The 13,267-nt window shown below is 40.5% G+C and overlaps 1 protein-coding gene across 36 annotated transcripts in view; it reads right to left on the reverse strand.

Moving 5' to 3' along the window:
* LOC118383727 (myosin heavy chain, fast skeletal muscle-like) overlaps positions 1 to 13,267 on the reverse strand; it is a 144,971-nt gene that overhangs the window by 43,655 nt on the left and 88,049 nt on the right. The gene's annotated exons all lie outside the window — the stretch shown is intronic.

Consider the following 13,267-nt stretch of genomic DNA (forward strand, 5'->3'; position numbering starts at 1 on the left):
ATGACTGAAGCCCTGATAAGAGCTTCTGCTTTATAGTCCTGCAATTGATACCACGAACAGGGCCATGGACCAAAAAGTCATAATATGTTAAACAGTCATAATAACAGTCAACTTTAGTATCGCAATCATCTAAATAATGTTGTACTCAACCTGTTGGATCAGAATCAGGGTTGTGTTCATTAGGCACACCGTTGCAAAACATTAAGAAGCTGGTGGCCACCATCTTTCTTAAAATGAAGAAGGCATTGTTCAATGCTCAATGTTAAATTCACGTCTTTCTATTTAACTCGTGTTAAATACATGGCAACAATCCTTCATTCAAAGGACCCTTCTATGGATTAAATTTATAAAAATCCCCAAAAGAATGGTATGTTTTTGTTTTAGTTTCTTGAGGAATCACCCCAATAGCTTTTTAATAGCTACAATAATGTGGCATAGAGACTGTGACTTTCTAGCTGACCTTCCATTCCAGCTAACTTTCCTTTCTAGCTAACTTTCCATTCTAGCTAACCTTCCTTTCTAGCTAATGTTCCTTTCTAGCTAACCTTCCATTCCAGCTAACTTTCCTTTCTAGCTAACCTTCCTTTCTAGCTAACCTTCCATTCTAGCTAACCTTCCTTTCTAGCTAACCTTCCATTCCAGCTAACTTTCCTTTCTAGCTAACCTTCCATTCCAGCTAACTTTCCTTTCTAGCTAACCTTCCTTTCTAGCTAACCTTCCTTTCTAGCTAACCTTCCTTTCTAGCTAACCTTCCATTCTAGCTAACCTTCCTTTCTAGCTAACCTTCCTTTCTAGCTAACCTTCCTTTCTAGCTAACCTTCCATTCTAGCTAACCTTCCTTTCTAGCTAAGCTTTCATTCTAGCTAACCTTCCTTTCTAGCTAACCTTTCATTCTAGCTAACCTTCCTTTCTAGCTAACTTTCCTTTCTCAAAAATGCTTCCTCTTTCTTCTTTCAGAACTTATTCAACACTAATTATGTTCAAAATCACAACATTGAAATGACTTCAGTGTGGAACTCATGTGTCTGATCAACTTGCCCTCACACTCCAAGGTCCTGTGGCAGGACCTTTCTCTTTAGGTCACATAGAATCATGATTCCAGAGTCTCTTATTGGTTGTGTGCCATGTCAGATTGCTACACCATATGATGTGGTTAGCTGATATGTTAATAAACATCAAATACAGGCGTTCTGAGAACTTTTTAATTTTAATTTTCTGTTATTTTACCAGGTAAATTGACTGAGAACGCGTTCTCATTTACAGCAACGACCTGGGGAATAGTTACAGGGGAGAGGAGGGGGATTAATGAGCCAATTGTAAACTGGGGATTATTAGGTGACCGTGATGGTTTGAGGGCGAGATTGGGAATTTAGCCAGGACCCCGGGGTTAACACCCCTACTCTTACGATAAGTGCCATGAGATCTTTAATGACCTCAGAGAGTCAGGACACCCGTTTAACGTCCCATCCAAAAGAAGGCACCCTACACAGGACAGTGTCCCCAATCACTGCCCTGGGCATTGGGATATATATTTTTAGACCAGAGGAAAGAGTGCCTCCTACTGGCCCTCCAACACCACTTCCAACAGCATCTGGTCTCCCATCCAGGGACTGACCAGGACCAACCCTGCTTTGCTTCAGAATCAAGCCAGCAGTGGTATGCAGGGCTGGTATGCTGCTGGCCTACTTGCATGCGTCTTCAATGTTGTCAGCATGGAGGGTGGCCATTGTGTTTCAGAACCCCAGATTTCACTAAACCTGCAACTAAAGTAATCTGACAGAGTAGGTAACTGCTCACTGCTCCATGACTGCCTTCTGACAGCATGTATCTAGTCTGTGTTGGCTGACTGTTGGGCCTTCATTCCAACCTCTCCCACCACTGTGGATTCTATTTATAGCCATCCAATAAAAGTGGGACGCCTCCGCTCTGCTGACGAAGTGATCTAGCCTCTAAATCAATGCAATTTGAACCCTCTGGTAAATCTGGATAAGTGTAACATTACCGAATACATTAAAATGCATTTTTCCTAAACGGGTACAGACTTGGTATTGCTTGTGTAGCAGATGGGGAGCTGAAACTCAGGCCTCAGCCTACAGTGTCTCCACTTGTGCTGCTGAATAGTTTGCTTTTTGGTGGTGCGACTAGTTAAGACTCTTCAGGAGGTCATGTGTTTGTGAGATAGAGGTCATGTGTTTGTGAGATAGAGGTCATGTGTTTGTGAGATAGAGGTCCTGAGTTTGAGCCTCGGTATGTTCCGAATAAGGAGGAAGTGGTGATCGCTAAGCAAGCAGCATGACGTCCTTTACACTTGGTTCAAGTGAACATTGACAGCACAATTAATACAAATATTCTGTCGCACAAGTGAATGTTATTCCCACACACAGTGAGGACGGTGGTTCGGAAAGCAAAGAAATATCCAAAGTTGAAAGTGGGAGAATAACAGAACTTGGTTGCGTCTTCGGGTCACCAAACCATTTCCACACCAATAGGTTCTTTGGAAGAGTTCCTGAGGGGCACAGTGGTCTCAGGCGCTGCGTCTTTTTTTAAAAAGAGGGTTTCCATAAAAAAAATCCTTATAGAGAGAATCCAACAAATGTAAGTGCTGTTTGACCACGCCCACCAGTAGTGGGATTGGTGTTGAAAGAAGGATGTATATGCAGGACAGAACCACACATCTACTGTTCAATATGGTAGTGGGTCTTTGATGTTATGGGCTGTTTTGATTACACTGGTCCTGGGGCCTTTGTTAAGGTCAAAGGCATAATGAACTCTACCAAGTACCAGGACATTTTAGCTGGCGAAGTAGTGAGTATTTAAACAAATAAATTGTATTACTTGTTAAATGAAAATCTCTTTCTCTGAGCAATTGTGTTATGTTATGTAGTAGGTAAAAGGAGTGGTAGGCCACAGTTATTCAACACACTACTATGATACACATCCCATCCCTAGTGGAGGAGGGGCCAGTTATTCAACATACTACTATCATGCACATCCCTTGCCTAGGGGCCAGTGGAGGAGGGGCCAGTTATTCAGCACACTATGATACACATTCCATCCCTAGGGGCCAGTGGAGGAGGGGCCAGTGGAGGAAGCTCTGGTCTGCATTAGAGGTCTGTGCACAGCTGGGAGGGATTACTGAGCTAATCAGCTGAACCATCTCCCACCAGCAGGGCTTTTATTTTGTGTCTTTCTTTTGACATCTCCTTTTAGAGTTTTCTGTATTATTATTTATTCTGAACATGAACGAAACATTAAGGTTGTCTAAACAGTTCCTTAACAATTACAATAAATAATCAAATGTTCCCATTATTTTTAGCGTACAATATTGCTCAGTATTTGTATTATTTATTGTACAAATCCTCATGAAGGGTGCCAATAATTTTGAAGTTGACTGTACACTGAGTGTACAAAACATTAAGAACACCTTCCTAATATTGAGTTGCACCCCCCTTTTGCCCTCAGAACAGCCTCAATTCGTCAGGGCATGGACTCTACAAGGTGGAGAAAGTGTCCCATGCTGCCCCATTTTGACTCCAATGTTTCCCACAGTTGTGCCAAGTTGGTTGGATGTCCTTTGGTTGGTGGGCCATTCTTGATACACACAGGAAACTGTTGAATATGAAAAACCAAGCAGTGTTGCCGTTCTTGACACAAACCGGTGCTCCTGGCAACTACTACCATACCCCGTTGAAAGGCACTTCAATATTTTGTCTTGTCCATTCACCCTCTGAATGGCACACGTACACAATCCATGTCTCAAGGCTTAAAATCCTTCTTTAACCAGTCTCCTCCCCTTCATCGACACTGTTTTGAAGTGGATTTAACAAGTGACATCAACAAGGGATTATTGTTGTCACTTGAAGTGGATCTCTTTGATCCCCCTACAGAGCACACACACCACAGTAATCTATAAATACTTCCTGCCAGACAGCCCAGGGAAAGCCCTTGTTGAGTACAGCCGTTGATCCCCAGTTTCCTAAAACACTCACGCATGTTGTCTTTAAATATGCTAGCCAACCAACTGTCAGGGAAAACACTCTCTACATGCTGACTCACAGACATTCAGGGTGGAGAGGTTAACTGTGGTCATTATTAACCGTTTGTTTTGACAATGATTTAGACTCCTCTGATTCCTCCATGCTTTAGGCTCCTCCAATTCCCAAATGCTTTAGACTCCTCTGATTCTCAAATGCTTTACGCTCCTCTGATTCCTCAATGCTTTAGGCTCCTCCAATTCCCAAATGCTTTAGGCTCCTCCGATTCCTCAATGCTTTAGACTCCTCCAATTCCCAAATGCTTTAGGCTCCTCCAATTCCCAAATGCTTTAGACTCCTCTGATTCTCAAATGCTTTACGCTCCTCTGATTCCTCAATGCTTTAGGCTCCTCCAATTCCCAAATGCTTTAGGCTCCTCCGATTCCTCAATGCTTTAGACTCCTCTGATTCCCCGCCAGGATCTCTTTCAGGCACCTCCACTAACCTTTTCAGTGGCAGGCAAAAGAAAGGCCCCTTTTGTAGCGTTTTTTCTAGTCTGGGCGTTTAGCTCCCTCTATTGTGGTCCTTCTGTAGCTCAGTTGGTAGAGCATGGTGCTTGTAACGCCAGGGTAGTGGGTTCGATCCCCGGGACCACCCATACGTAGAATGTATGCACACATGACTGTAAGTCGCTTTGGATAAAAGCGTCTGTTAAATGGCATATATTATATTATTATTATTATTGGAGAAGAGTTATACTAAATGTTGTTTGGAGATTTTACCAGTGTTATTACATTACAAATAGAAAAGTCATTACATTTACCAGTGTTATTACATTTACCAGTGTTATTACATTTACCAGTGTTATTACATTTACCGGTGTTATTACATTTACCGGTGTTATTACATTTGCCAGTGTTATTACATTTACCGGTGTTATTACATTTACCAGTGTTATTACATTTACCGTTGTTATTACATTTACCCGTGTTATTACATTTACCAGTGTTATTACATTTACCAGTGTTATTACATTTACCAGTGTTATTACATTTACCAGTATTATTACATTTACCAGTGTTATTACATTTACCAGTGTTATTACATTTACCAGTGTTATTACATTTACCAGTGTTATTACATTTACCAGTGTTATTACATTTACCAGTGTTATTACATTTACCGTTGTTATTACATTTACCAGTATTATTACATTTACCAGTGTTATTACATTTACCAGTGTTATTACATTTACCAGTGTTATTACATTTACCAGTGTTATTACATTTACCGTTGTTATTACATTTACCAGTATTATTACATTTACCAGTGTTATTACATTTACCAGTGTTATTACATTTAACAGTGTTATTACATTTACCGTTGTTATTACATTTACCAGTGTTATTACATTTACCAGTGTTATTACATTTACCAGTGTTATTACATTTACCGGTGTTATTACATTTACCAGTGTTATTACATTTACTGTTGTTATTACATTTACCAGTGTTATTACATTTACCAGTGTTATTACATTTACCGGTGTTATTACATTTACCGGTGTTATTACATTTACCAGTGTTATTACATTTACCGGTGTTATTACATTTACCGGTGTTATTACATTTACCAGTGTTATTACATTTACCAGTGTTATTACATTACAAATAGAAAAGTCATTACATTTACCAGTGTTATTACATTTACCAGTGTTATTACATTTACCGGTGTTATTACATTTACCGGTGTTATTACATTTACCAGTGTTATTACATTTACCAGTGTTATTACATTTACCAGTGTTATTTACGGTGTTATTACATTTACCGGTGTTATTACATTTACCAGTGTTATTACATTTACCAGTGTTATTACATTTACCGGTGTTATTACATTTACCGGTGTTATTACATTTACCTGTGTTATTACATTTACCAGTGTTATTACATTTACCAGTGTTATTACATTTACCAGTGTTATTACATTTACCTGTGTTATTACATTTACCAGTGTTATTACATTACAAATAGAAATGCATTACATTCACCAGTGTTATTACATTTACCAGTGTTATTACATTCACCAGTGTTATTACATTTACCAGTGTTATTACATTTACCAGTGTTATTACATTTAACCAGTGTTATTACATTTACCAGTGTTATTACATTTACCAGTGTTATTACATTTACCGGTGTTATTACAATTACCAGTGTTATTACATTTACCGTTGTTATTACATTTACCAGTGTTATTACATTTACCAGTAGATTGAACTGCATTGCCCCCTAGTAGTGCTCTTACACACTACCATATCTGAATAGTGACTTCAGTTCATAATTATTATTTATGTGAAAAATTGCAGTTTAAATGTTAATTAGATTTATATTTGTCACATACCTATTGTAACTTTCTCACTAATTATAATTCACGATTAATTTGTGGTTACCAGTAATCATGGTAGCGTCCACATTAATCTCAGATAATAAAGATAGAGAAAATGTCTAACTTGCCTCTTGGAGACAGGCCCTTTATATCCTAATCAGACAGCACCAAATGTTCTGTAAACACCAGCCTCCAAATGTTCTGTAAACACCAGCCTCCAAATGTTCTGTAAACACCAGCCTCCAAATGTTCTGTAAACACCAGCCTCCAAATGTTCTCTAAACACCAGCCTCCAAATGTTCTGTAAACACCAGCCTCCAAATGTTCTGTAAACACCAGCCTCCAAATGTTCTGTAAACACCAGCCTCCAAATGTTCTCTAAACACCAGCCTCCAAATGTTCTGTAAACACCAGCCTCCAAATGTTCTGTAAACACCAGCCTCCAAATGTTCTGTAAACACCAGCCTCCAAATGTTCTGTAAACACCAGCCTCCAAATGTTCTTTAAACACCAGCCTCCAAATGTTCTCTAAACACCAGCCTCCAAATGTTCTCTAAACACCAGCCTCCAAATGTTCTGTAAACACCAGCCCGAAAGGCTTGTAGGAAGTCAAAACAAAAAGGTATGACTTGATCAGCTGCTACAGAATCACACAGGGTCTATACTTATGAACATTAGAAAGAGACAAAGTTTAAACTAAAACTCTGTCTCAAAATGCATATAAGACAATTAAAATCAACAACATATTTGGACCTGATACAATGTTACATGTATAGCTGTCCCCATAAGATTACATGGCCCATTTAGCCCTATGCTAACCTGACCAGCTGGCTGGCGATTACTTCCTGTAACAAATTCTGCATCAGCCTATCAAAGATCTTAGACTTTATATCCACATGACTTAAAATAGATCAACTTGATGACCAGAAGATAATTTAAGGTTTATTTTTGTTATTGCAGGTGGTGTGTGCCTGCAAAGACAGTTGACTGTGAATCTTAGGGGTACAGTAACCGTGGGGTTGAGGCCACCTTGCGTCAACCCCACGGGTTGTTTCAAATAACACGTGTGAGTGGATGATTCTAAGAACGCATATACAACGTTGCACATTTAAGTGTAGGTCTGCATGTCTGTGTACTACACTCATATATTTATTTATTTGAACCGTGAAGCTGCAACTTTTACATTTACCTCTATACGTATACTACAACATTTGGGATTTGAGAACAAATGTTTTATATGAGGTGACAGTACAGAATGTCACCTTTTATCTTAAGGTATTTTCATACATATCTGTTTTACCGTTTGGAAATTAAAGCACTTTATGTATCTAGTCGTCGTCGCCCCCCAATTTGAAGGTATAAGTATTTGGACAAACTCACGTAGGTAGTCGAAAGTTTAGTTTTTGGTCCCATATACCTAGCACGCAAAGATTAAGTTTGTGACTACAGAATTTTGTTTGGGGTGTTTCAGATGATTTTGTGCCCAATAGAAAGGAAGGGTAAATAAATGATTGTGTCGTTTGAGTAAATTGTATTATAAATGTGAATAGAATATTTTCTGAACAATTATATACTGATAGGATCGAAAGAATCAGCTTTCTTCATTCAGTTCCTAGAAATATATTTTTCCCCATTTTGCTACAAATATTTAGGCAGTTTATTTGAATATTTACCCAATAATAATGCACTAAATATCTGATATGTTGTTACACATCATGAAACAATTAGCAGATTAGAACTCAGTTGATTGATCTCAATATGTAGCCTATAGGCGTACTGTATTAATATTTGAATTACAGTCATCTCGGTTAAATTTGAAGCATCTTTTTTTATCCCTGTATAATTGCGAATGTAGTAGTTGGCTCTTGTGGGTATCCGTACCTATGTATAACATGCGCAGACTAGGCTTGTAAACATGCTGAAGCTAGAATCTCGTTTTCGTGCCTCCTTATTTTACTAGGCAAGTCAGCTAAGAACAAATTCTTATTTTCAATGACGGCCTAGGAACTGCCTGTTCAGGGGCAGAACCTTGTCAGCTCGGGGATTTGAACTTGCAACCTTCCGGTTACTACAGAAGACAACTTTGTAGGCAACTTCGTTCTGCAATTATCGGCGGTCACAGAGAGACAGATAGAATCATGCTGTTTATGTTTAGCAGGATAACACGAGCAATTATGAGCTTGTTGCCTCACATTTTTCCTTTGAGATGAGAGACAGCGAGAGACTTGTCGTGCATCACATTTTCACAGACTGAACATTCGGTTTAGTGACGCCATTTTCTAGTTGTAAACTGGTCAACTAACCAGATTACAACCAGGTAAAGGCGATAAACATCAGGATTATATTTTTGTCCAAAAATTATTTAACTACAAACGTTTTCTATATATTTCCATGATGTTTCAAGATTTGCAGATGTTTTTATTTACCAGTGCAAAATGTTTTAATGAACATGACCCACCTCATGGGCCTTGATATTTATATGAAATCTCCAAACATGTATTGTAACTACTCTCCACTAGAGGGCGATACACACCAAGGTTAGAAGAGGCTCTCCACCCTGACCGAGTCAGCATGTAGTGAGGGCTTCCCCTGGCAGTTGGTTGGCGAGCATATGTGTAGACAACGTGTGTGTGTGTTTTAGGAAAGGTGGGATCACGGCAGTAGTCAACAAGGGCTTCCCCTGGTCTGGCAGGGAGTAGTTATGGACTACGGTGTGTGCGCTTTAGGAAACAGGCAGGGGATCACCGCAGTAGTCAGGAAGGGCTTCCCCTGGGCTGGCAGGGAGTAGTTATGGACTACTGTGTAGTTATGGACTACTGTGTGTGTGCGCTTTAGGAAACAGGCAGGGGTGTCAGGAAGGGCTTCCCCTGGGCTGGCAGGGGTAGTTAACAGGCAGGGGATCACCGCAGTAGTCAGGAAGGGCTTCCCCTGGGCTGGCAGGGAGTAGTTATGGACTACGGTGTGTGTGTGTGCTTTAGGAAACAGGCAGGGGATCACGGCAGTAGTCAGGAAGGGCTTCCCCTGGGCTGGCAGGGAGTAGTTATGGACTACGGTGTGTGTGTGCGCTTTAGGAAACAGGCAGGGATCACCACAGTAGATACGTGTGTATGTAGAAGGAAACCCAATGGAAAATATTTCAATGTATTTTTTTTTAAATATCACATTTATTTAACCAGGTGGCCAGTTGAGAACAAGTTCTCAATTACAACTGTGACCTGGTCAAGATAAAGCAAAGCAGTGCGACAAAACAACACAGAGTTACACATGGGATAAACAAAAGTACAGTCAGTAACACAATAGAAAAATCTGTATACAGTGTGTGCAAATGAAGTAAGGAGGTAAGGCAATAAATAGGCCAATAGTGGCGAAGTAATTACAATTTAGCAATTTACACTGGAGTGATATATGTGCAGATGAGGATGTGCAAGTATGTGAACTGTAAATCGGTAAAAATCTTTGAAATTGTTGCGTGTTGCGTTTATATTTTTATTCGGTATATCTTAAATGACTGCATTTGAACAAATTTGTTGATATAATCGTCGAGCCCATTCTAAGGATTAGGGGAAATGACCCTGAAGTATAGTGCAGGAAGATGTCACTTTAACAACGTACAATCCTCATAAAAGGTCAATTTATCCATCTGAAGCTTTCAAAAGACTACTGCATGTTTATGTGTATTATTGTGTTTATAATGAGTATTACCATGTTTATAATGAGTATTACCATGTTTATAATGAGTATTACCATGTTTATAATGAGTATTACTGTATGTGTATTACCATGTATATGATGTGTATTACCGTGTTGATGTTGTGTATTACCGTGTTGATGTTGTGTATTACCGTGTTGATCATGTGTATTACTGTTTATATTGTGTATTATTTGGTTGATAATGTGTATTGCCATGTAGATGTGTATTACCATGTAAGTCAATCAAATTTAATCAATAAAATGTATTTATAAAGCCCTTCTTAGATCAGCTGATGTCACAAAGTGCTGTACAGAAACCTAGCCTAAAACCTAAAGCCTAAAGAGTGGGTCCAGATTGTCTAGCCCAGGTGATTTGTAGGGGTCCAGATTTTGCAGCTCTTTCAGAACATCAGCTATCTGGATTTGGGTGAAGGATAAATGGGGGAGGCTTGGGCGAGTTGCTGTGGGGAGTAGAGGGCTGTTGATCGGGGTTGGGGTAGCCAGGTGGAAAGCATGGCCAGCTGTCTAAAAATGCTTATTGAAATTCTCAATTATAGTGGATTTATCGGTGGTGACAGTGTTTCCTTGCCTCAGTGCAGTGGGCAGCTGGGAGGAGGTGCTCTTATTCTCCATGGACTTTACAGTGTCCCAGAATTTTTTTGAGTTTGTGCTACAGGATGCAAATTTCTACTTGATAAAGATGGCCTTAGCTTTCCTAACTGCCTGTGTATATTGTCTTCCTAGCTTCCCTGAAAAGTTGCATGTCACTGGGGCTATTCGATGCTAATGCAGAACGCCACAGGATGTTTTTGTGCTGGTTAAGGGCAGTCAGGTCTCGAGAGACCCAAGGGCAATATCTGTTCCTGGTTCTACATTTTTTGAATGGGGCATGCTTATTTAAACTGGTGAGGAAGGCACTTTTAAAGAATACCCAGGCATCCTATACTGACAGGATGAGGTTAATATCCTTCCAAGATACCCGGGCCAGGTCGATTAGAATGGCCTGCTCGCTGAAGCGTTTTAAGGAGCGTTTTACAGTGATGAGTGGAGGTCGTTTGACTGCAGACCCATTATGGATGCAGGCAATGAGTCAGTGATCGCTGAGATCTTGGTTGAAAACAGCAGAGGTGTATTTGGAGGGCAAGTTGATTAGGATGATATCTATGAGGGTGCCCGTGTTTACGGATTTGGGGTTGTACCTGGTGGGTTCATTGATAATTTGTGTGAGATTGAGGGCATCAAGCTTAGATTGTAGGGGTGTTAAGCATGTTCCAGTTTAGCTCACCTAGCAGCACGATCTCTGAAGATAGATGGGGGGCAATCAATTCACATATGGTGTCCAGGGTACCGCTGGGGGCAGAGGGGGGTCTATAGCAAGCGGCAACGGGGATGGACTTGTATCTGGAAAGGTGGATTTTTAAAAGTAGAAGCTCGAATTGTTTGGGAAAAGACCTGGATGGTAAGACACAACTCTGCAGGCTGTCTCTGCAGTAGATTGCAACACCGCCCCCTTTGGCAGTTATATCTTGTTGGAAAATGTTATAGTTAGGGATGGAAATTTCTGTTTTTTGGTGTTCTTCCAAAGCCAGGATTCAGACACGACTCGGCAGAGTGTGCTAAAGCAGTGAATAAAACACATTTAGGGAGGAGGCTTCTAATGTTAACATGCATGAAACCAAGGCTTTTACGGTTACAGAAGTCAACAAATGAGAGCACCTGGGGAGTAGGATTGGAGGTAGGCACTGCAGGTCCTGGATTAACCTTTACATCACCAGAGGAACAGAGGAGGAGTAGGATAAGGGTATAAGGCTATCAGAACTGGTTGTCTATTACGTTCAGAACAGAGAGTAAAAGGAGCAGGTCTCTGGGCGCGATAGAATAGATTCAAGGCATAATGTACAGACAAAGGTATGGTAGGATGTGAGTACATTGGAGTTAAACCTAGGCATTGAGTAATGATGTGAGAGATATTGTCTCTAGAGACATTTAAACCATGTGATGTCACCACATATGTGGGAGATGGAACTAAATGGTTGGTTAAGGCATATTGAGCATGGCTAGAGGCTCTACAGTGAAATAAGACAATAATCACTAACCAGGACAGTAATGGACAAGGCATATTGATATTAGGGCGAGGCATGCGTAGCCCGGTGATCATAGAGGTCCAGTGGGTGTTTGGGCTGGGGACACGGCGATTCAGACAGCTAGCAGACGTCTCGACGGAGGAAAGTCTGTTTTAGCCCCCGCGTGCTGTGACGTTAATAGACCAGTTGTGATGGATTAGTAGGGTTCTGAGTAGCAGAGGGGTCCAAGTCCAATTGGCAAAATAGGTATAGTGTCTTAAGAAATTGGCCGTTGGATCTATTCAGCTAACAGTCCAATATGATCTAGACAGCTAGCAGGCCGTGGCTAGCAGCTAGCAGGCCGTGGATAGCAGGCTAGCAGATGGGCATTCAGAGGATGTCGCGATGTAGGGGCCAGTTGAGTCCTCCCTCGAGCAGATTACGTCGTAATCCAGTCGTGAAGGATTGGCGGGGTTCCGTGCCCCATACCGGCAGTAGAAGGGGTCCGGGTATTGTAGCCCAGGAGTGGCTGATGGGCCGCTTCAGCTAGCCGGGAGAATGGGCCTAGCATGGGCTAGCTCCAGGCTAATTGGTGCTTGCTTTGGGACAGACGTTAGCCAGGAATAGTCACTCGAGTAGCAGATAGCAAGCTGCAATGATCCAGGTGAAAAGGTCCAGAGCTTGTGGTAGGAATCTGGGGATATGGATGCTCTGGTTTGAGTAGCGTTGTACAAACTGTTGTGTATTACTGAGTAGATGTGTATGACCGTGTAGATGGTATATTATTTTGTTTATAATGTGAAAACGCGTGTTTGTAATGTGTATTACCAAAATATCCCTTAGAAATTATATCTGCCCTATTGCAAAATGATAAAACAACATGTAATTTATTTTCTCATTTATATGGATATAACATCAGTAAAACCCAGGACTAAAATCTTCAGTAATTTGATCAGATGCTCTATCACCATTTATGTTTATGCAGTGTGTCCACAACAGATTAATATTTGCATAATCTGTGACAAAATTCAAATGCCAAACTCTGGTTCGTTGTTTTCTGAGAACTTTGTTCTGACAATATCACAAAAATTCCACTGAGTGTAAAGAGTTAAAGCTATAATTTTGATGTTATGGATGATCAGTCCTTACATC

Source organism: Oncorhynchus keta, chromosome 10 (assembly GCF_023373465.1).
Source record: "Oncorhynchus keta strain PuntledgeMale-10-30-2019 chromosome 10, Oket_V2, whole genome shotgun sequence".
Classification (NCBI taxonomy): domain Eukaryota; kingdom Metazoa; phylum Chordata; class Actinopteri; order Salmoniformes; family Salmonidae; genus Oncorhynchus; species Oncorhynchus keta.